Genomic DNA, 24,621 nt, shown 5'->3' with positions numbered 1-24,621 from the left:
TTTCATTATGTTGTCGGCGTTGACCTGTTTTTTTCTCCCTTGTTTCCCAAGGTGACCATCTTGGCATTTGTCAAGAGGGTTGAGAGTGCACAAAGAATTTGCCATTTGGGCACAACACCCTGAAAGCGCCCAATCTCGTTTGGTCTCAGAGGCTAAGCAGGGTTGGGCCTGGTTTGTACCTGGATGGGAGACCGCCTGGGTTTTCCAAATGCCGCAGGCTTCTTTTTATGTTGTTGGCGTTGACTTGTTTTTTTTTGTTTGTTTCCCAAGGTGACCATCTTGGCGTTTGTCAAGAGGGTTGAGTGTGCCTTTGATCTCAGAGGCTAAGCAGGGTTGGGACCTGGTTAGTACCTGGATGGGAGACCGCCTGGGATTTCTCGATGCCATAGGCTTTCATTTTAAGTTGTTGGCATTGACTTATTGTTTTTTAATTTTATTATTCTTTTGTTAAGTAGAACATAAATATAACAGTCAACCATACAGCATGACCCAGGGTCACAATTACATGGTAACAAAAAATAGGCAGCCAAATAACTCTGGGTTCTCAGAGGGGAGTCCTACAGTTTCATGCAGAAAAGAGAGAAACCCCACCTCCAACATGTAGTACAGAAGTACTGAGTAACGGAGTAGTGCAGCTCCGTTCAGACAAATGTAATCATGGAGAACAATTGGGACCACAGCGAGCCAGCTTATCATGACCTACGTGAACCAGAGTAAAATATGAGCCGGTCATGTCCAGAACCCTGGGGTTCTTCTGGGTCCCGAAGGCTAGTAAGGAGACAAGGCATAGTCAAAAGGGAGGACGGGGGAAGAAGAGAGTGCAAAGACGGATAGAGAGGAGGTGGGGGGATGGCGGCGGGGAAAAAAAGAAAAATAAAGACAAAAAGGGAGGGGGGGAATGCCACCCAGAGCAAACATGGCCTACGTAGGTAATCGTTAGATGTTCAGTCGTTTTCTGGGACAGAGGCACTGCTCACCTCCCGAATGTAGTCTCGAGTACCAGTAAAATACCTGCAGGGCCTCCATGTAACACTAAATGCCTCTTCAGTGTTGTGAAGGGTGGCGGTCAATTCTTCCATCCGGAGAATATGATTGACTTTGGAATACCACAGCACCTTGGATGGGGGCTGAGGCTGCCTCCACAGTGCGGGAATGCAGGCCCGGGCGGCATTCAGGAGTTGCATCGTGAGGGTTTTTTTGTATTTTCGAACAGGCTGTTCGGTCAAGTGTAGAAGGCACGCTGCTGGGAACCCAAAAGTTCCTCAAGGCCGGGCATGCCCAGAAAAGGTGTCCCATGGTCCCCATATCTGAATTTCACCTCCAACAAACATCCGGGATCGATCTATCCATTTTATTCAGAAGGTATGGGACTCTATACCAGCGTGAGACTATCTTGTATCCTGATTCTTGATATTGGTTTGCGATGGAAGCTTTATGTACTAAGGTCAGGATCTTCCCTATCTGTTGTGAGGTAAATGTGATGCCTAAGTCCCTCTCCCATTTGTGGATAAATGGTGGGGGTCGACTCCTCCTCCTGACTACTCAATAGGTTGTACAGGAGGGAGAGGGTGTGTCGCACAGGTTCCCTTTTGTGACAGATGGATTCATAGGGTGTCAGGTCTCTAGGAGTGTAGGGGGCCCTTTGTATGGGCAGAAGAAAGTGACGAAGTTGATAAGCACTAAACAAGTCAAGCTGAGGGTCAGAAAGCTCGGCGACAGTTTGCGTGGTCGGGAGCCCTCCCGGGTGCCAAACCTCTCCCAGACGCTGTTTCCCCACCACTGTCAACTGTCGCAGTTTCTTGTTGGTAAATCCCGGTGGGAAGTCTGGATTACCTATAACCGGAGTCATTGGTGATGGCAGGGGAGCAATGTGTGTGCAGCGGAACAACCTCCGTACAACAGCCAACGTAGCTCCCACTACGGGGTGACCTCTGAGGTCTTTTGGTAGGGAGGACAGGAGCCACGGGGAGGTCAATAGGGGAATGGATCCATCCTCAATCTCCATCTCCACCCACTGCTTGTGTGGGCCATTACAATGCCAATCAACGACTCTCGCTAGCAGTAGTATTGTCTGAGATCTGGGAGACCCCCCTTGTCCTTTGGTCTGGCAAGCAATTGCAAACGGGCTCTGGGTCCCGGAGCAGCACCTGCAGTTGTCTGAAAAAAATTGGGGGTAACCGGATCGGTAATGTCTGGAACATGTATAAGATCCGCGGGAGGGCCGTCATTTTGAATGCATTACATCGCCCGAACCGTTAAAGCATGCCAGTTTCCCAAATCAGATTTCAGTCTATCCAGGAGAGGGACAAAATTAAGCGGGTACAATTGCGCTAAATCCGCTGCGATGTCAAAGCCCAGGTAACGTATAGATTTTTCAGCCCAGTAGAATGGAAAAGCGGAGCGGAGCCTCTTGGCCTCACCATCCGGGACCGATATATTCAATACAGCCGACTTGGCGCAATTGATTTTATAGTTTGATAGGCTGCCGTATCGCCGTAGAGACGCAAGTATATTGGGAAGCAAAATGTGTGGATTGGAGACGGAAAAAATTAGATCGTCAGCGTACGCCGCAATTTTGTGGTGTGCCGAGGGTTTGGCTATGCCAGTAATATTCGGGTCATTCCGAACGTGACACATAAGTGGTTCCAGTGTCAGAATAAAAATTAGGGGAGACAGAGGGCACCCCTGCCTCGTCCCATTAGTGATGGGGAAAGAGTCCGAGCATCACTCGTTCACCCGTACCGCTGCCGACGGCGTGGAGTAAAGCGTGGTCTAGTTATTAAAAGTTGGGACCCAGGGGGGCGTGACCGGAAGTCGACCCGGATGGCAGCCTAAATCTCCTGCTCTCCCTCCAGCCTCTGCTACACCGCACCTACGGGGAAAATCCAGCCCCATCCGATGGGGAAATCTAGGGCCACACGGTCCTCCAGCTCCAGGGGACCTCCCGCAGCCTCGTTGGGCACAGCCACGGACCTCCGGTCCTTCTTCTCCACGACGGAGCTCCCGACCGACGGACCTCCCAAAATGGCGCGGGCTCCTTCTCCGGCCCGCAGGGCCCATCCGAACCTCCAGCACGGACCGGGGGATCGAGGGACACCGCGGCTGACATCCCCGGGCCTGGAGGCCTCCGGTGCGGTGAGTCGATCCCCGGTCCCGCCCGCCTCTGAGGCCGTCCAGCTAGACCTGCGGCCTACCACACCGCCCACGCCGCCGCCAGGACACAAGACTAGGCCCCCCCTGGGACCCTCTCTATCCCTGTGCTGCTCGGCACCGCAGTCCCCCCTCCGCACTCCTGCAGCTCTGGACGCCGGAGGGGAGTTCCTGTGCGGGACTGGACGGATCGGGGAGGGGGGTGGACTAGGCCTGGGGCCCTCTGGCAGTAGGTCCCCCCCTCCTCCGGACACTCAGTGCTCTTTGGCCTTGCCCAGGATGCTCCGGACGCCCCCAGACTCCAGTGCTGTGTCCGAGGGGTCCCCCCTTTCTTTTGCGGCTGAGGACTTCCCTGCCCTCCCCCCCCTGAGGAGCCCCTGTCCTGGGCGTACCGGGGGCCCGGGGGAATGGACGGACCCCTGCTGAATCCTGACTCGGGGTCGCCCCCACCTAAGTCTCAGAGGCTGGGCACCTCGGGGAACCCCTTCCCCCCACGCGGTCACGGGGGACGACCAGGGGTGTCGGCTTACCCAGGGGGACCCGTAGCCCTTCCACCCCAGGATACCAGGGGACGACACCAGCCACCTCCCTTGGCTCATACTTCAGAGTGGCCGGGGGTCTGGGATTCTCCCCCTGAGCATGCCCCCGCCTCTCGCACTGCTGGACCCGTGGACCCTAGGCCACTGTCGCCACGTCATCGCATAGACCGGGACAACCCGGGAGACATGACCACAACACCACTGCACCCTCAGTGGCAATTATACTTACAAGCGATCCCTACCAAAGAGGATTTTAAACAATTGATTGAAGATGTCAAATCCACGTGTCGGGCGGAAATACAAATGCTCCACTCTGGCCTTAAGCACCTTGCGGACATGGTGGAGATGGCTGAAGAGGAGATACAAGAGGCCAAAATTGCGGTCCACAAAATCCAAACGCAAGGGGCTGAACACCATCTGCTCCTGAGAGATATGCAGCGCCATGTGGAGGACTTGGACAACAGGGGGCGCCGGCACAACATCAGAGTGCGAGGGGTTCCGGAGTCGGAGGGCCCGGAGGACGCTCAGATTATCTTGCAGGAACTATTCAACACTCTCCTCGGAGAACCCCCCACTAAATTTATTGAGATGGATAGAGCTCATAGGGCCCTACGCCCCAAAAATGCTACTTCTGGCCCCAGGGACTTTATTTGCAGAGTCAACTCGTTCCACCTTAAGGAGGATATCCTGCGACAAGCCCATTTAGCCCGTGAGGTGTCTTTCCGGAACCACCCAGTGCAACTTTTTCCGGACCTCTTCTGGATTACGCTGCAAAAACGTAGACTTCTCCAACCCTTGCTCCGTACCCTGCAAGACGCCCAGATCCCTTACCGCTGGGGTTTCCCATTTAGCCTCACTGCCAAACATCAGGGCAAATCGGCCTCTCTGCGGTATCCTGAAGATCTGCCGACTTTCTGTGAAGATCTGGGCATCCGCCCCCCCCCCCCCCCGGCTCCCCGATTGGGACCTCATCGCTACTCAACCCTCACCTCCTACGCTTTCCCCTTTGGTGCCTTTTCAATAACTTACTGCACTTAGGCTGCTGGTTGGGAGATTCGGGAGAGTGGGTTCCCCCTTGCTCTCACGACTCTCCCCCTAACCCTTTTTTTGGGTTGTTTTTCTTTTTTCTTTATTTTATTCATCTTATTTATATTTTAGTGATTTTGCTCCTGTTCAAGTTTTTACACATTTTACGCTCCTCTATTCCTCCTTAGGACCTGAATGAGGAGACCTGGACTCCTATGCGGCCGCCAGGCCCACGCCTCGTGCGCTGGGTCTGGTGGCCCCCTGGGAATCCGTGCAGTCCCGAATGACTTTTTTACCCGGGGCCGAATATTGCCCTATGTTTGGTCCGATTATGGGCCCATGTTTTCATTGCGATGCCTTTCTAACGTTGTACTAACGTTTTTCTCCCTTCTCTCACTTTCTATCTCCCCCTCTCTTCTCTCCTCTGTCTTCCTTCCGCTGCCTGCAGGGATCGGACACGTAGTGGCGGGGCCCTATGACTGGAATGCGTCTGCTCCTGGCTCCTGGCGGTCCCTCTTGGACGTTGTTACCGGGTAAGATTTATTAGACACAGACCGCTCTCCTACCCCCCCCAGACTTGACTGATGGCTAAGATTCTATCTCTGAATGTTCACGGCCTAAATTCAAACAGGAAACGGCATCTGGCACTAAGGGAGTTTAAACAGTCGGGAGCAGATATTATCTTGGTTCAGGAGACGCACTTTGACAGGGGGGGATCTTTTGCCTTCGCCTCCAGGAGCTTTCCGCTTGCGTATCTATCCTCGGGGTCCCATAAGAGGGCGGGGGTGGCTATCCTGATCCGACAAGGAGCACCCTTTACCTATGTTGATCATTACAGCGATCCCCGGGGGGGCTTCCTGATACTTAAGGGTACGTGGCAATCACGGCCGATCACCCTGTGTGCGCTATACGCCCCTAATGTCCATCAGCATAGCTTCCTCTCCAGGGTTTTTGCACGTCTATTTAAGGATGACCACGGTTATTTGGTGGTGGGAGGAGACTTTAATCTGGCTCACTCGGCCACGGCTGATCGTCAAATTGTCAATTTGCGTATGGCGCTTGCGGACCTGGCGCTTCGCCGTGTTGAGAAAGCCCTGCTGAGGATCAAACAGACATACTATGATAGGGGCAATAAAGCACACTCCCTCCTAGCGCGGAAGCTCAAAGACAAAACCCTTCTCTCTGCTCCACACCAGATAAAAACTAGATCTAATGCAGTTGTTTCCCACCCCAAAGACATAGTTGATACGTTTGCTGGCTTTTATGTGGAGCTCTATAATAGTCCTGACATCCCTAGCAACCCTGTGTCGGTGGAGGTTTCACAGCGTATACAGCAGTACCTGTCCGACAGCGCCATCCCCAAAATTAGAGATTCGGACTTGCTCATTTTGAACATGCCCGTCACGGAGGACGAAGTGGAACGGACCATTAAATCCCTCCCCGCACATAAATCCCCGGGTCCAGACGGTCTGCCCCACGAATACTACAAAGCATTTTCCCCCCTCTTAACTCCGCACATGAGCAGCCTCTTTAACGCTTTTCTACAGAAAACACCCGTCCCCTCAGATATGCAACGTTCCTTCCTTACCTTAATACCCAAGCCAAATAAGGACCCCATCCTTTGCGCGAATTATAGACCCATTGCGTTGTTGAACGCAGACCTAAAAAATTTTTCTAAATTGTTATCTCTGCACCTTAACAAGGTCCTACCCTCTTTGATCCACAAGGACCAAGTGGGCTTTGTCCCCCTCCGCCAAGCAGGGGATAACACCCGGAGGGTGATAGACCTGGTCGACGTGGCGAACAGGGAGGGAATGCCGTCCCTGCTCCTGAGCTTGGACGCAGAAAAAGCATTTGATAGATTGGGTTGGCCCTTCCTGTTCGCCACGCTGACCCACATAGGGATGGAGGGACCTTTTTTGCGGGCCATACAACATCTTTACTCCAACCCGTCTTCTCAAGTGAAGACCCCCTTTGCCACCTCCTCGCCCTTTTCCATCTCCAATGGTACGCGTCAGGGATGCCCGCTGTCACCCCTACTATTCGCCCTCTGTATTGAACCCCTGGCGGCGTCTATTAGGCGGAACCAGGCTATAAGAGGGGTTCCGGTGCGAGGCCAGGAGTTTAAGATTTCGCTATTTGCGGACGACGTAATTCTTACTCTTACCCAACCCAGGATATCCCTGCCCAACTTGCATATGGAGTTAGACCGTTACAGTGCGCTATCGGGCTACAAACTTAATGCGTCGAAGTCCGAAGCCCTCCCGATTAACATTCCACCGTTGGAGGTGGAACATCTACGATCCAACTTTCCCTACCACTGGGGGTCCACCTCCCTTCGATACCTGGGGGTAAACATCACCCCAACCTATACCTCCCTCTATCAGGCAAACTACCCATCCCTTTATGGAGATATTAGGCGTCTGTTGCTACAGTGGCGGAAACACCAAATCTCTCTGCTTGGTAGAATAGCCTCTGTGAAGATGGCTATCCTCCCGAAACTCCTTTATCTTTTTCAGACCCTCCCCATTCCAGTCCCCTCCTCCCACCTGAAAAAATTGCAAAGGGACATACTTCGATTCGCATGGAACTATAAAAGGCACAGGATACCTCGCTCGGTCATGACCGTCTCCCGATCGGATGGGGGGTTTAGCGTTCCCGGATCTAGTCAGGTACTATCAGGCTGCCCAACTCTGCGCGGTCGCTTCTTGGACTACCTAGTGGCCTCACAATCGCTGGTCGGAAATTGAATCCCAGTGGTTGACCCCTATATACCCTAATAGTATGCTCTAGAGTGCGGCGGCAGTGGTTCCCCAGTCCCAATTGTTGGGCCCCATGTCCCACCTGCAGAACCTATGGCGTAGGTCTTCCAAGGCGTTTGCCCTGACCTCGGCTAAATCGCTCCTGACCTCTTTTATATCCAACCCTCTAGTGCCAGATAGCCTATCTCGCCAGATGCAACACCCCTGGTCCTCCCGGAACCTCTTCCATCTGAGATCTCTGGTGGACCCCAGATCTAGGAGACTACTGACTTACACTGAACTCCAATCCCGGTTTGACCTCCCCCGGCAGAGCTTCTATAGTTACTTACAAATCCGTCACTTTGCCCAGACCATCTCATCAGACCTCCGTTTCTCCCTGCCTACCTTGTTTGAAATAGTTGTCTCAGCAGGTACGGCACAGAGGGGGATGATCTCGGATATTTATAAAATAATTAACGCCTTTCCTATGGGTCTTAACGGCAAACATGCATATATGCTTAAATGGGAGGAGGCTCTGGGTGAAGTGTTCACGGAGGAGCAATGGCGGGTGATTTGGTCACAGGCATCTAAGAGCTCCATGTGTACGCTCTACCGGGAGAATGCATACAAAATATTGTTCTTCTGGTACATGACCCCGGATGTCCTGCACGCTATTTATCCTTCTACAACAGACCGGTGCTGGCGCTGTGTGGGGCATAAGGGCACCCTCTTGCATATATACTGGCAATGCCCTCGTATAGTCCCTTTCTGGACGGAAGTCCGTACGCTCTTGGCCTGTGTCCTGGACCAATCCCTGGACCTGAACCCAAAGCACTTTTTACTGGGAGTCCCTTTCCCCAAACTGTCCAAATCCCTACAGAAATTATCCCGCCATATCTTGACCGCAGCGAGGTGTCTTGTTGCACTCCATTGGAAAAAAACGCACCCCCCCTACCCCGGACGCATTATACGCTCGCATTAGAGACGTGGAGCTTATGGAGAGGATGACCGCCAGGATACAGGACCGGCTGGAAGCGCATGATGTAGTCTGGAATCCCTGGAATCTTAAGGGCGATCGACCCTGACAGGCAAGCGGAAGTTTTCGGATGACTACCCACCCCTACTCCCTCCTTTTCCTCTCTACCTTTCTTTCTACCCTTTGGTATCCCTTTCTTCTCTTTTTTCTCTTTTTCCCTTCTTCCTTTCTCTTATTTATATCTTTCTTCCAAACCCCCCCGAGGGGGGGGGTGTTTGATTGGGTTAATGTGTACTACAAGTATCTTACACTATTAGTCGACACCTGTATCCTCGGATTGCCACTCTTGACTGGCTGTTGAGTTTTGAGGACTGGTTTATTATTGGTTGGACTTTATCCCTGACTTACATGTGTTGCAGAACATGCTGTCTGTGAATAGCTCTACCTGGCCGGGCTTGTACCTGCTCCAGGTGGCTATATTATGTAGGCCAATATGCTCTTATGGTATGTTCTCCCCTGTAATTTTTCTTTTCTCTTTCTTTCGCTCCCCCAATGCTGTACTGAAGTGTCTGACGTGTAATGTTTCACTTTATACTAATAAAAAGTTATTTGAAAAAAAAAAAAAGTTGGGACCCACTAGCTCTGTCATGGTTCGGACGCTGTAATGTGTTGAAGATGAACGCGATGCCACGACTTCTGTATCTACTACAAGCCTTACCTATCAAAATACCCCAGACTTTCTTTCATGCGGTTCGCTCAATCTTTATCAAGTTCCTCTGACGTATTGGTAGGGCAATGCTATTGCGACCGAAATTGCGGGGAGGTTTTGGCTTCCCGGACCCTGCTCTATATTACACAGCGACGCACATGACACCGGTGGTTGACTGGTGCTGGTGTTCTGCCATATACTGTCCGGCCATGATATAGTGTCCGCGCCGTACTGCGCATGCGCAGTACGGAGCAGACGAAGCTTCGGAAAATCTCCGAAGCTGGACGGCGCTTGCGCGGTGAGTGGAGGTGGTAGCCCCACCATCCAAGCGGACAAAGGGTTGTGAAAATTAGAGGGCCCCTCGCAGGTGAACTTCGCTCGCCACGCTTCGGGCTCGGCGTCTCGCTGCGCTCGGCTCTTTTATATTCTTACTCTATGTCCACTTGGATAGTGGGGATAGAACCTGGACTCAGTGCGCAGGCGGCGTTCATGCTCGGCAATTTTCGGAATCTGTGTTGCTGTGTACTGCGCATGAGCAGTACACAGCGGACACTATGCGATGGGGGACCATATGTGATAAGACACCGGCATAGGGAACTGAAGCTATGGGTCAAGCTAGAGCAGGAGATGGCGCGGGTTCCACTGGCTGGTCTACCTTGGGCGGGGAGGCCATTGGAGCCCTGTGTGACTACTCACCCGTTAATTGTCCCCTCGCTCGCCGAGATGGATAGTTTTTTTCACCTTTCCCACCTGACTAACTTCCCTTCTCCTATGACCCCAATTATTGGACATCCTAGATTCCCTCCGGGCCTGTCTGACCAGGCCTTTACCAGGCAAGCCCCGAAAGGGCTTCTGAGAGCAGCCCTATTTCTTGGACCCACGGGCTTGATTCCCATGGGGACCATACTGCTAGAGCAAGTACCTGTTGCATTGGATAGCTGGAGAGCTAGACAGCTAATCCATTTCCTCGGATCACTACCTAACCATTCTTTCTTCTCTAGACAAGTCCACCCCTTCAAGGAACTTTGCCTGGATGATGGCCCAATTCGTGGTTCCCTCTCTAGGTCCTACCAAATCCTGACAGACGCACAATCCTCCACGGATCCACCCTTCCTAGCTAAATGGAAAAGGGACTTACAAATTACATTCTCCAAACCACAGAAGGACAGAAAACTCTTTTTCGCCCATAAGTCGTCACTCTGCAGTAAATATCAGGAGATCTCATATAAGCTGATCACACGCTGGTATCGTACACCGGTGGTGTTGGCCAAAATATTCCCCGGTCAATCTGACCACTGCTGTCGCTGTGGGCAACAGGCTGGCACCATTCTCCACATTTTCTGGGAATGCCCTAAATTACAAACATTCTGGCAGCCTGTCCTGAGACTCATCCACAAGTTCACAGACATTTCCTTAGCCAATGATCCCGCAGCAGTTCTTCTCAATCTAACTCCTATGTCGAGAAAGCGTTATCATAAGTCCTTACTTAAACATCTCCTCAATGCAGCTAGGGCCTGCATCCCAAGTCAGTGGAAAGAGCAATCTGCTCCAATGGTGACCCAGTGGTTCGCAAGGGTAAATGATATTGAATGAATGGAAGACCTGACTGCCACAATGAGGGATAAAACGGAGGAGCATGGGAACAGATGGTTCTACTGGACCCAGTTTCGCTTTTCGGAAGAATACCTCCGCGAGACATAGTAAGCTCATGGTGATCATTGGAGATCGCTGTTCCAAACGTTGGACAGCTGATGAGCTGGTGAGCCGAGGGCGTCTCTTGCTCCCTGGGAGGGGACCCCACCCTATCCACTCTACCCACGACACCCCCTTACCCCTTCTTTTCCTTTTCTGCCATTTCCTTCCCCAATCTTCTCTTTCCCCTTCTCCCTCCTTTCAGTTCTACTATTTCCCTTCTTAACTCAAAAAAGGGAAAAGAAAATGGTATGTTCCGACCCCATTTGACTACTGCACAATACTCTTCCCCTATCTATGGATATCTAAACTCTTCGAGGGTAGGTGGGCTAGTATCAATAATATTTTAAGAGGTAGAGGATCCCAACGAGATGGAGCTTTAATCTCATCTTGATATGACCGCAAAGCTGTACACGTGCTATTCTCCTCTGACTTCTTACCATTGGCTCTGATATCCATGCAATATGATCGTTTGTTTGTAACTATTTGTATCACACATTCTGTGAAGTTGCCTTTGCATTGTATGTCGCATACTACTAAATAAAAAAAAAAAAAAAAAAGAAGCCTATGGCACCTGGTATTCCCAGGCGGTCTCCCATCCAGGTACTAACCAGGCCTGACACTGTTTAGCATCCGAGATCAAACGAGATTGGGCGCTTTCAGGGTGATGGGGCCATAGGTGATCTCTTTGGGCACTCTCAACCCTCCTGACAAACGCCAAGATGGTCACCTTGGGAAACAAGTGAAAAACAAACAGGTCAAGGCCAACAACATAAAAAGAAGCCTACAGCACCTAGTATTCCCAGGTGGTCTCCAATCCAGGTACTAGCAAGGCCCAACCCTGTTTAGCTTCTGAGATCAGAGGAGATCGGGCGCTTTCAGGGTTATGTGCCCATAGGCAATCTCTTTGGGCATTCTCAACCCTCTTGACAAATGCCAAGATAGTCACCTTGAGATACAAGCGAAAAAAAACAGGTCAATGTCAACAACATAAAAAGAAGAATACGGCACCTAGTATTCCAACGCCATCTCCCATCCAGGTACTAACTAGGCCCAACCCTTCTTAGCCTCAGAGAAGAGAAGAGATAGGGCTTTTTCAGGGTGATGCTGCTGTAAGCGATCTCTTTGGGCACTCTCAACCCTCTTGACAAATGCCAAGATGGTCACCTTGGGAAACAAGCAAAAAAAAAAAAACAAATCAACGCCAACAACATAAAAAGAAGCCTACAATAACTGGTATTCCCTGGTGGTCTCCCATCCAGGTACAAACCAGGCCCGACTCTTCTTAGCCTCCAAGATCAGATGAGATTGGGTGCTTTCAGAGTGATGTGGCCATAGGCAATCTCTTCAGGCACTCTCAACCCTCTTGACAAACACCAAGATGGTCACTTTGGGAAACAAGCGGAAAAAAAACAGGTCAACGCCAACAACATAAAAAGAAGTCTACGACACCTGGTATTCCCAGGCGGTCTCCCATCCAGGTACTAACAAGGCCCGACTCTTCTTAGCCTCCAACATCAAACGAGATCGGGTGCTTTCAGGGTGATGTGCCCATAGGCAATCTCTTCAGGCAATCTCTTCAGGCACTTTCAACCCTCTTGACAAACGCCAAGATGGTCACCTTGGGAAACAAGTGAAAAAAAAACAGGTCAAGGCCAACAATATAAAAGGAAGCCTACAGCACCTAGTATTCCCAGGTGGTCTCCAATCCAGGTACTAGCAAGGCCCAACCCTGTTTAGCTTCTGAGATCAGAGGTGATCGGGCGCTTTCAGGGTTATGTGCCCATAGGCAATCTCTTTGGGCATTCTCAACCCTCTTGAAAAAAGCCAAGATAGTCACCTTGAGATACAAGCAAAAAAAAACAGGTCAATGTCAACAACATAAAAAGAAGAATACGGCACCTGGTATTCCAACGCCATCTCCCATCCAGGTACTAACTAGGCCCAACCCTTCTTAGCCTCAGAGAAGAGAAGAGATAGGGCTCTTTCAGGGTGATGCTGCTGTAAGCGATCTCTTTGGGCACTCTCAACCCTCTTGACAAATGCCAAGATGGTCACCTTGGGAAACAAGCAAAAAAAAAAAACGAATCAACGCCAACAACATAAAAAGAAGCCTACAATAACTGGTATTCCCAGGTGGTCTCCCATCCAGGTACTAACCAGGCCCGACTCTTCTTAGCCTCCAAGATCAGACGAGATTGGGTGCTTTCAGAGTGATGTGGCCATAGGCAATCTCTTCAGGCACTCTCAACCCTCTTGACAAACACCAAGATGGTCACTTTGGGAAACAAGCGAAAAAAAACAGGTCAACGCCAACAACATAAAAAGAAGTCTACGACACCTGGTATTCCCAGGCGGTCTCCCATCCAGGTACTAACAAGGCCCGACTCTTCTTAGCCTCCAACATCAAACGAGATCGGGTGCTTTCAGGGTGATGTGCCCGTAGGCAATCTCTTCAGGCACTTTCAACCCTCTTGACAAACGGCAAGATGGTCACCTTGGGAAACAAGCAAAAAACAATAAAAATAAGTCGGAAGCTAGAGACAATACGGCCCGAGTCCTCAATTTAATCCATGCGGCGCATGTACAGGGAAGGCCCTTGCTTATGTTGTCAACGGACACGGAGAAGGCCTTTGACAGGGTCTGGGTGTTTGCTGGTGGGAGTGTGCTAAAGGACTTGACATTTCCGCATGTTTGTCCCCTCTCCCCTGTTTCCCCCCTCCCTTCCCCCCTTCCCACCCTTCCCTTCCCTCCTTTCCCTCCCCCTTTCCCCCTTCCACTCCCCCTTTCCCTGCCCCTTTTCCCCCGGGGCGTGGATGGGGGAGAGGGGGTAAGGAGAGGACAATCTGCCAAAGGGAGAAATGCATTTGTTCGGGGACTGCATGTACTTTAGGTGTATGGGACGGGGGGTGGTGGATCCCATTCTGTGATGCCTTTTCTGTTGTGACGGGCTCCCTCGTGCATGCCTACGTTTAGGGCGAGCCGAGGAGACCCCTCAGTGCTGACAGTTATATGCTCTACCTCTGTTTTGGTTATACTATTGTTTTTTGGTTATATGATGTTACTGATTGTCTTTTATTTGCATACCGGTATCAGACGTGACATTTACCACTGCCGGGACTGGGGGGACTAGGATTCGGGGGCTCCCTCTCCGACCTGTCTACCCACCAACCCAAGTAGGACAGCGCTTTAAACCCAGTGTACATCTGGTAAGCGCTATAGCATAATTGTGCTGTTTTAGTATACCCTTCCTGTACTGTTGAGTGCGGACAACCCTTAATTTCCCTCTCCCCCTGGGGTTGAGGTGCCCGGCTTCTTTTTCCCTTTACCTTTCCTTCCATTTGCCCTTCCTTTCTCCCCCTTAGTTCCCGCCATGCATTACCTACCCAAAACCTACCTTGGTTCAACTTTCTTTGCTTTTCTCTGACGTCCCCCTCCCCCTCCCCGAGGAGCGATGGCAGACTCAGTCAAGGTCACCTCTCTAAACGTTAAGGGACTGAAATCCCCTGAAAAATGGTGGATCCTCCTATGAGAACTGAAGACTTCCTGTACTGATGTGGCCTTTATACAAGAAACACATTTTAAAAATACTAGCCTCCCCTTTCTATGGTCGAGATCCTTCCCTAAGGTCTACCACTCTACTAACCCCTCCTCTAAGACCAAGGGAGTCTCCATTCTGATCTCTAGCAGGCTCCCCTGGGTTCTCCAGGATTCTCTGGTGGACCCTGGGGGCCGATATCTTTTTCTTAGGGGCCACATTGGAGAGCGCCTTTTTACATTTGTCACTGTGTACGCTCCCAATGATTACCAAGACACGTTCCTCAGAACTACCCTGCACAGATTATGTGACTTTCGGGAGGGCCAGTTGATATTAGGTGGGGACTTTAATGTCCCCTTTCGCCATCGGTTGACACTTCTGCCTCTTGCTCCTCGCTCCTCATTTCCTCTAGAAAGCGGATTACTAAGTGTTTACTGAATGACCAATTAGTTGATGTCTGGCGTCTGCAACACTCTGGGGAAAGGGACTACTCTTTTTGCTCTTCCCCTCACAAATCATACTTGAGGATAGACTTCTTCTTGATTCCACATGACCAACTGCACTTGGTGAGCTCTTCCTCCATTGGCCATATTACTTGGTCCGACCACGCTCCTGTAGCCCTTACCTACACCCTCTCTAGGAACCCCTCACCTAGGTCTCTATTCTGGCACCTTAATGAGAGCCTCCTCCAGATACCGGAAGTTTTAGCAGATGTAACCAGGGAATTGGACCTTTATTTCCAAGAAAACTAAACGCAGGACTGTGACCCGGGGATAATTTGGGAGGCTCACAAGTCAGTACTCCGCAGGGTACTTATCAGGCACGGGGCGCGCATCAAACGAACACGGAAGGAACAGCTTGCTAATCTGTTTCGTGAACTTGCCTCTGTGGAAGCGAAACATAAACATGCCCCCTCACGGACCTTAAAGATTGAATTGGGGACACTCCGTACCCATATTGCTGACCTACTCCATTATAAAGCGAAAGCGGCACTCCAGTTTTGTCGTAAACTGACGTAGGAGTCAGGGGACAAATGCGGAAAAATCTTAGCCAGGTCGGTAAAGGAGTTGAAATCTGGCTCTTACATACCACAGTTGATAGATGAGAATGGCCAGAGGGCCTCTACCCCAACCCAAATAGCCGAAGTCTTTGAAAAATGTTAGGCCGCGTACACACGCGGGGACTGTCGGCCAACTTTGTCCGCTGAACAGTGTTTCGGCGGACAGTCCGCCCGTGTGTGGGCTTTCAGCGGACAGTTTCAGCGAACAGTCCGCTGAACAAGGTTTTTCGGAAATTACGAAAAACTGTCCGCTGAAACTTTGTTTCAGCGAACAGTCCCCTCGTGTGTAGGCTTGTTCGTCAAACTAAGTTCCGCGCATGCTCAGAAAGGATTTACACGCCGAAAGTTATAATGCAGTGTATAGGACGTCGTATTTTTCGTCCCATCGTACGTGCCGTTCACGTCATCGCGCACGGTTTCAGCAAACTGTTCGTTCGTCGTGTGTGGCCATGTCCGTCCATGCTAATTTTGAGCGGACTGTTTGCTGAAACTGTTTGACGGACAAAGTTGGGCGAACAGTCCCCGCGTGTGTACGCGGCCTTACTCTGATCTCTACAACCTGCCCGATTCAGGGTCTGGACAGGACAATATAGACAGATATGTAACCGGTTCTGGTCTACCAACCCTCTCATCAGAATCACGGGAGTCCCTCCGGGGTAAATCTGAGTTGGCAACGAAGATCTGGGCCTGTTGGGTTGCATTTAAATATTCCTCTAGTTATGCAGCCATAATGTCTCAACCAGTGTGATGTGTTCATAATTCTTGTTCTTACTATGTCTACTGTACTTTTGCAATTGATTGTCTGAGGGTGGTCTGCCCCCCCCCCATCCCCTCCTCCCCCCCCCCTTCTTTCTTTTTTTTTCTCTCTCTTTCTGTTTATTTTCCTTTTTCTTTACTCCCCCTCTATTTCTGTCCACTATATTCCCTCTTTAATAATAGAAGAGGTGGGTGTATTGGTCTATGCCATGGTAACTGACGATATACTGTTGCTGCCCTTGAAAAAAAAAGAATCACGGGAGTACTTGGAGGACCCGATCACACTGGAAGAAGTCCAGACAGCCGTGGGACCTCCGAAGGTGGGTAAGGCTCCGGGCCCTGACGGATATACCGCACAATACTTTAAAACCTTCCTCCCTATTCTCGGCCCACGCTTGGTGAATTTATTTAATACTCTGAGCTCAAATGGGGATTTTCCTGAGGATACCCTTAGAGCCCACATCTCGTTGATACCTAAGGAGGGCAAAGACCCGGGCCTATGTGGGAGCTACAGACCCATTTCCCTCCTAAATTCGGTCCTAAAACTATTCTCTAAAATCCTCGCCACGTGATTGGCACATCACTTGCAGTCCCTTATACATATTGACCAGTTAGGTTTTATTCCCACCAGGGAAGATAGGGACAACACCATTAAGATGCTTACCCTGATCCATAAAGCAAAATCATTTGGGACCCCTTGTCTATTCATGAGTACTGATGCCGAGAAGGCTTTTGATCGGGTCAAATGGACATTAATGTTCTCGGCCCTACGCCATATAGGTCTGAGTGAACGGATGCTGGCATGGATAAGTAAGATATACTCACGCCCTTCAGCTCAAGTCAAAGCGAATGGGGTTCTCTCATCTCCCCTTGACATCGGGAATGGGACCAGACAGGGTTGCCCCCTGTCGCCCCTATTATTCGCACTGTCATTGGAACCCTTTCTCTCCACAATTCGACAAAACTCAGACATAACGGGACTCCAAATGGGTACTATTGAGTGCAAGATATCTGCCTACGCAGATGACATGCTGTTCTCGCTGACGAATCCCAGAGTTTCCTTGCCAAATCTCCTTCGGGAATTCCAGATATACGGGATACTTCTTGAAATCAAAGGCCATGGGGGGTTACAGTCCCCCCGCAAACGTTAATAGACTTGCAGTCCAATTTTCGATTTAAATGGACCCATACAGCCCTTAAGTACTTAGGTACTTACATTCCACCGGACATCGCGCGTACGTTTATGTTGAACTTCACGGGTGGCATTCTGGTCTCCATTCCTGGTTCAGGAGATGCAATCTCATTAAAATGAACATACTCCCTAAATTTACTTATCTTTTCCAAGCTCTCCCGATCCAGATTCCAGTCCCATTTTTTTAAGCAAGCTCAATCCTTGCTCACTCAATTTAACTGGGCCCACAAAAATCCCAGACTTAAGCGGTCACAGCTGACATTGTCTAAACAACAGGGAGGGTTGGTTCTCCCTGACTTGCGACGCTACTACCTGGCCTCCCATCTGGGGCGTGTATTGGACTGGAATCAAAACAAACTTTCTAAGCTCACTCCCGAATTCCGCTAAGAAGCGACATGTGGGGGGGGGGGCGTGGCCTGGACAGCAATGGAGTAGGACGCTTGTGACCTGAGCTCCGCTCCTACCGCGATCTCCTGTAGTGATCCTGGGTGCCCACTGACTATTTTACCTACGATCTTACCGGTGTAATACCCACTACTTTCTCGTGCATACATTGGGACGATGTCTCAGACGAAGAAGCAGTCTGCAGCGGCGGCATCTCTTGAAAAGGTTCCAGCGGGACCATGAGGGCCAACATGGCGGACAGTCCACTCCGGCTGCAGAACCTGCTACCTCAGACACGGTGAAGGTGCTTGAGGCGATTTCTACCTGCCAGACCACACTGACAACTAAGCTTGAGGAGGTTAAGGTGGATGTCTCACTTATCCGACAGGACATGGCTAAACTGCGTGACAGAGTGAAGGAAACTGAAACCCAGATCAGTCAGGCCGAAGATGTCCTGTTCCCTCTGCAGCATGCCCAGGAGGATGTGCAAAGGCATCTCCAGCAGCTGGCCCAGAAACAGGACGACCTTGAGAATGGGGCCCGCAGATCTAACCTCCGCTTTATCGGCCTGCCGGAGGGCTCCGAGGGGGCTGAGCCGGCGACATTTTTGGAGTCTCTCCTGATTAAGGCCTACGGTAGGGAGGCGTTTTCTACCTAATTTATTATTGAAAGGGCCCACAGAATGCCTGCCTGCCCGCCGCCGGAGGGGGCACCTCCTCGCACGTGCATTGCTAAGCTGCTAAATTACCGGGATAGGGATGCCATCCTTCGCCTTACTCGTGAAAAAGGCAACATCCCGTTTCAGAACGGACATATCTCAGTGTTTCCCGACTTCTCCGCAAAAGTTCAAAAACGTCGTTCCCGATTCGTGGAAGTCAAGAGGCGCTTCAGGGCACATCACCTCAAGTACGCCATGTTGTACCCGGCCAGACTCCGCGTAGTGGGGGAAGATAGGGCCTACTTTTTTGAAGATCCTGAGATGGCGGTTTCCTGGTTGGACCAGAGAGACGCGTCTCGAAATCGGCCACCTCAAGACTAAAATCGTTGGAAGATTTGTGAGTACTCTATCTGCTCCCCCCTTTCTATTTGCCCGTGTGCAAGCAGATCGCTGTTGGACTGCCTATGCGTGGTTCATTATCCTCAGTCCCTGAATTGATGCTTCTGTTCCCCCTCTCTAAGATGGATGGCCGTTGCTCTTGTTGACTGAACATGTACTGCTGCCTATGGCCACGCTCTGGGGGCATCCCCCTGGTTCGTTACACAATACCCCTTCCCCCTCCCTCTTAGTTTGGGGGACCCGCTTGGCGGGCTCTATTGGGCCCTTTCCCTGGGGGGGTGGGGGGGACGCGGGTCATCTGGACTTGCTGCATGGGACTGCAGAACTTTGACTTTCTCCTGATACATGCCCTTTACTGGACTGTTATGTCCCGCTGCTGAACTGGGCATCGCACCAATGTGACGCATGGTCCGGCTCTGGCCTACAAGCCGGGTTATGACGGGAGAAGACTTGGTCTTGTCACTGGGTCCATATCTGGCAAAGTCCACCCCCGTGGCTTATTGTTATTGACATTGCTTAGTGTTCTATGGTTTGTTTTGGGAAGGGAGCTCCAGTCAAGTTGGGGTGGCTGAGAGCAGGGAGGGTGGGGATGGGTTGTAGTTATTATGTTATAGTATGTTATGTTTTATGCTTAGTTTATGGCACAAGCTTTATTTGGTTATGGAACAGACAAATGTCTCTTTTTCATGTATACTCTGATGAATATGGGAATGGATACTGCTTTGACGGGTGGTTTGGATACTATTTTCCTCCTTGTGATATTGGCTGAGACCACGCCATGGGTACCCTGAAGTTGCTGACGTGGAATGTCAGGGGGATTCGGGATAAAATTAAGAGGGCGGCAGTGTTTGGGTGTCTCAAAACTTATAGAGCGGATATCACAGTCCTGGTAGAGACGCATGTAACTGGGAGATTGCAAATAGCTTTGCATCGCCCGTGGATTGGATGGGCCTACCACGCCACCCATACGTCCTTTTCTCGCGGGGTGTCTGCATTGATATCTAAAACGGCACAGTTTTCCTTGGTTTCTTTGCAGACAGACCTGCAGGGCAGATATATATTTATACACTACTTATTGCACGGAGAACAGTACATTATTCTCGCCTATTATGTACCCCCGCCTTACGATCATAGACTAATTACAGAGGGATTATCTTTTATGGCTCAACACCCTAATGTCCCAGCAATTTGGCTGGGTGATTTTTTTTTTTTTAATCGAAAAACAAACTTTATAAAAAAAAAAAAAAAGAAGGAAACAGAAGATAACATACATAGCAGGCATACATACGATACATCAAATAACGTGGGCCAATCTGGCCAAGGCAGCGTTGCATACATGAGAGCATTGGGTTAGCTGCACTGTATATGGGTCCGATACCCATCATGGGTAGATACATTATTAGAGCTAATTTGTGTCAACCGGGGGAGGGGGAGCGGGCAAAAGGAGAAATAAAAGGGGGAGGGGGACAGAATAAAAGTAGGTCCTTGAGGTGGAGGAAACACCAAAGGGGATAAGCAGAGGGGGGAGAGGGGCAAGGGATCAATATAACAGCATATCAAGTACACGTCTCCCCATCTCCCAACCACCTACCCCAGATCCGTTCATATTTAAATGGACATCCTCTATGTGTATAAACCAATTTCTTATAAGGGAGGGTATCGTTAACCTCTTTTTTCCAGCACTGGACCGTGGGGGGGGAGGGCCTGCATCCAGCCACGAGCAATCACTTTTCGCGCCAGGAACAGTGTTTCATGTAGGAAGGTGCGAAGGGACTTGTCAGCTTCTAATTCTGGTAAGAGACCAAGCAGACACATCTTCGGGTCAAGGCTAGCAGGAGAGCCCATCTGGTCATGGAGAAAGCGAATCACTTGTATCCAGTATGTTTGGATAACCGGACAGGACCATATAAGGTGATAGAAGGAGCCTGGAGTGTGGTCGCATAAACGGCATCCTGGATTATACGTGGGTTTAAACCGTGCTATCTTCTGGGGGGTCAGGTATGTCCTATGTAGAATGTATAGCTGTGTGAGGCGGTCCGAGAGCCTGGGGGAGACTCTCTTCACGTCCCCCAAGACTTCGTCCCACTCCTCATCCTCAATCACACCCACATCCAGCTCCCATCTGGCCTTGGCAGCATAAGCCAATGCCCCGGTGACTGGGAGACGGATGGCGGAGTAGAGGGCAGAGATCAACTTGGTTGGCTCAGCACCTGTGACTATATCCACTATGGGAGGGACTGTCAGAGTGGGGCTGGAGCTGGCAAACTGAGTCTGTAGCGCATGTCGGAGCTGTAAATATCTGAAGAAAAGATGGTTAGGGAGTGTGAATTCTTCCTTTAGTGACTAAAAGGATTTAATCCCAGTGTTAGTCATAATTTGGTGCACATACAGGATCCCATAGCGTGTCCAGGCTGCGGGGTCCGGAACGGACAGCAATTCGGGCAAATGGGTGTTGAACCAGAGAGGCGTGTAAGAATGAACCTGTGGGGTCCCAAGTTTGTTAAGGGCCGCCCGCCATATCCTCCGGTGGTGCGTCAGCATGTCTACCTTGTGATGAGGGGGACGTCTGGACAGTGGGGCTCTAAGGACTGACTGAAGTGGGGTGTGGGCTGGGTCGTCAGGGCGTTTACAAAGTAATGTCTGGTATCTTGGTAGCTCGCTCTTGTCAAAGTGATAGAAGTGGGACAACTGGGAGGCAAGATAATAATCCTGGAAATCTGGAAGAGCAGCCCCTCCCATTGTCACTGGGTTCTTCAGAAGTCTCCAAGACAATTTGTGTCTGCTGTGGCCCCATATAAATGAATTAAGAATTGATTCAATCGTCTTGAAAAAATTTTGTGGTATATACAGGGGTGCATGCCACACCAAATACAATATCTTGGGCAGGAGTATCATTTTGACCAGATTGATGCGTCCCATAACACCCAGAGGTAGTCTGGCCCAAGTTTGAGTCTTGTTCTTGATCAGGGTGAAAAGGGGTTCAATGTTCAGGCGTATATAGTCTGTCAGCGATCTAGTGACCTGCACTCCTAAATACTTGATCACGGAAACCCTAGGGAGATTCAGAGGAAGGGACGTGGGCACAGGGGGGAAATGATCAAGCGGAAGGATCTGGGATTTAGACCAGTTGATGCTCAGACCTGAATGACTACCAATACAGTCTATGGTGTGAAGGGCTGCAAGGAGAGAGGGACCCGAGTCGGCTAAGTATAGGAGTGTATTGTCAGCATACATCCCGATCTTTTCCTCCAGATCTCCTATCCTAAGGCCACAAATTCTGGTGTCTGCGCGAACCATAATAGCTAGTGGTTCCACAGCCAACGCATACAGCATGGGAGAAAGGGGACAACCTTGTCGAGTCCCTCTCTCCAGCGGGAACTGATCAGAGAGCCAGCCGTTCACAAGCACCTTGGCCCTCGGGGATTGATACAGGAGTTGGACCCATCGAATAAAGTTGGGGCCAAGTCCGAATCCCGAGAGGCATTCCCACAAGTAGTTCCATTCCACGGAGTCGAAGGCCTTGGCAGCATCCAAGGCCACCACCACCCGCGAGCCGACTTCATCATGGGATCCCTGGATGTTCATGAGTAAGCGGCGGATATTCATGGCAGTGTTTTTCCCTGGCATAAAGCCAGTCTGGTCAGGGTGGATCAGTGAGAGGAGGACCTGATTAAGGCGGGAGGCAAGAATCTTGGCCAGTATTTTAATGTCGACCTGTAGTAGGGAGATGGGTCTATACGATTCCGGGTAGTTTGGGTCCTTCCCTGGCTTGGGAATCACTACTATTTGTGCTTCTCTCATGGAGGGGGGTAGGATTCCCGTGTCAAATATGGATTTATATAAGTCGTGAAGTTTAGGGGTCAAAATTTCAGAGTAGGTGGCATAAAATTCAAGCGGTTGACCGTCCAGCCCTGGTGCTTTAGAAGTGGCCAGAGAGGAGATAGCCTCAGAAATATCCTCCTCAGTAATAGGGGCCTCTAAAAGGTCACGTTGGGCGTCTGTCAGTTTGGGAAATGTAACTCTCGCTAGGTAGTCTCTGGTGTCCTGGGGAGTATGAGTGACCCGAGTGGCATAAAGCGCTCGATAAAATCTCGCAAATTCCTCCGCCACCCGTTGTGGGTCCGTAATACCATTCCCCTGGGCGTCAATCAGTGAGACCACGACTGGGGGATGGGAATCTAAGTGGGCGAGGTAAGCAAGTCGTTTGCCCGATCTTTCACCATGTTCAAATATCCTCTGCCTACAGAAAAAGATGCGCTGCTTGGCCTGCTCCGTGTGCAGTTGGGAGACCTGTCGCAGCTGGAGCTTAAGGTTAGTAGCCGCGGCAGGCGAGGGGTCTCCACGAAACTCCTCCTCCAGTCTTTGTAGATGATCTGTAGCCTGTTGGATAACAAGTTTTGACGACCGCTTAAGTCTGTTAATACGCGTGGTGAGCAGGGAGCGGGCGTAGAGCTTAAATGTGTCCCACACTATATCGTAGGCAGCGGAATCCCCGTTGACTGTAAAATAGTGTTGCAATTCCGTAGGGATGTCTTCTTGCTCCTGCAGAGCGGCTAGCCAAAATGGGTTCAGCCGCCAAGTAGGAGAGGGAGAGGCCTTCAGGAGCCGCATCGTAATCCAGTAGGGGGAGTGATCCGAGAGAATTCTCGGAGCAAAGCCCACATCTTCCAGTCTGGGTGTCAGAGTCTGTGAGATGAGAACAAAGTCAATTCGGGACATTGCGTTATGGCTAGCTGAAAAGCACGAGTATGCTTTAGCATGTGGATACTTGTGGCGCCACGTATCTACAAGAGCAAAGTCCGTCAATATACGATGTAGTCTGGTATGGGCAGGTGGGTCACCAGGGGAGTCCGGTGTACCCATTCGGTCCAGAGCGGGAATCAGGGTCATATTAAAGTCCCCCATCCACACTGCCGGCACCGAGGGGTAGTGTGCCATGAATGCAAGGCCCTCCTTGAGTACAGCTGAGTTATAAGGGGGGGGGGGACATAGCAGGTTATTATCAAAATAGGGGCTCCACTAATGGTGGCATGTAGGAATACATACCTGCTTGGCTGGGTGATTTTAATATGGTTTTGAATCCGGGGGTGGATAGAATGAGCTCTACTCGAGGGGATCATTTACCGGGAGATACTGGCCTAGGTCGCACGTTTCAGGAATTCTCTCTTACAGATCTGTGGCGATTTAAATATCAGGCTAAACGTGTTTACTCCTGTTTCTCTGCAACTCACTCCACCATGTCACGTATAGATTATATTGCTGTGTCCGCCCAGTTGTTACCCAGGCTAGTAGACACGGGCTATTATGCTAGATCATTGTCAGACCACGCTCCTTGCTGGGCAACTTTTTCCTTGACCCGACCTACTGGACCGAAACCATGGCGGCTTCACCCCTTCTGGTTAACCGCCTTGAGTGACAGTGAAGACTTAGGGGATGAATGGGGGTTTTTCTTTACTACTAATCAGGGGACGGCTCCGGTTGACTGTACCTGGGAGGCTTTTAAACTGCACGTACGTTCCCCTTTAACACACCGGATTAACCGGTTGAAGCGTACCTCCAAGACTTTGCTATCTAATGCCCTACGGGAGCTGGACTCGGTGACCACTGACTTCACTACTGACCCCACACCTGCTAAGGCCCAGGTATTACGACACCACACAAGGCTAGTAGATCACCTCCACATTGAACAGGCTAAGCAAAAGTTGTTTTTTGTTAAGCAACGGGTGTTTGAACAAGGAGAGAGGGCGGGAAAGTTGCTGGCCTACTTGGCGCATCGGGACTCCAAGCCACCGGTGGTGGTT

At 50.6% G+C, this 24,621-nt stretch overlaps 7 pseudogenes; all 7 read right to left on the bottom strand.

The window, feature by feature from the left end:
* Positions 1-11,395: 11,395 nt before the first annotated feature.
* LOC143932593 (5S ribosomal RNA) lies at positions 11,396-11,514 on the bottom strand (annotated as a pseudogene).
* Positions 11,515-11,614: 100 nt separating this feature from the next.
* Positions 11,615-11,733, bottom strand: LOC143931260 (5S ribosomal RNA; annotated as a pseudogene).
* Positions 11,734-12,054: 321 nt separating this feature from the next.
* On the bottom strand, positions 12,055-12,173 carry LOC143932340 (5S ribosomal RNA; annotated as a pseudogene).
* Positions 12,174-12,273: 100 nt separating this feature from the next.
* LOC143931936 (5S ribosomal RNA) lies at positions 12,274-12,392 on the bottom strand (annotated as a pseudogene).
* Positions 12,393-12,505: 113 nt separating this feature from the next.
* LOC143931443 (5S ribosomal RNA) lies at positions 12,506-12,624 on the bottom strand (annotated as a pseudogene).
* A 320-nt stretch (positions 12,625-12,944) lies between these two features.
* Positions 12,945-13,063, bottom strand: LOC143931720 (5S ribosomal RNA; annotated as a pseudogene).
* Positions 13,064-13,162: 99 nt separating this feature from the next.
* Positions 13,163-13,281, bottom strand: LOC143931761 (5S ribosomal RNA; annotated as a pseudogene).
* Between the last annotated feature and the right edge of the window lie 11,340 nt (positions 13,282-24,621).

This window comes from Lithobates pipiens, unplaced genomic scaffold, assembly GCF_037356315.1.
Source record: "Lithobates pipiens isolate NorthernLeopardFrog02 unplaced genomic scaffold, aLitPip1_a1.2 Scaffold_25, whole genome shotgun sequence".
NCBI lineage: Eukaryota > Metazoa > Chordata > Amphibia > Anura > Ranidae > Lithobates > Lithobates pipiens.
The sequence above is the reverse complement of the archived record's forward strand: the minus strand, read 5'-3'. Positions and strand labels throughout refer to the sequence as shown.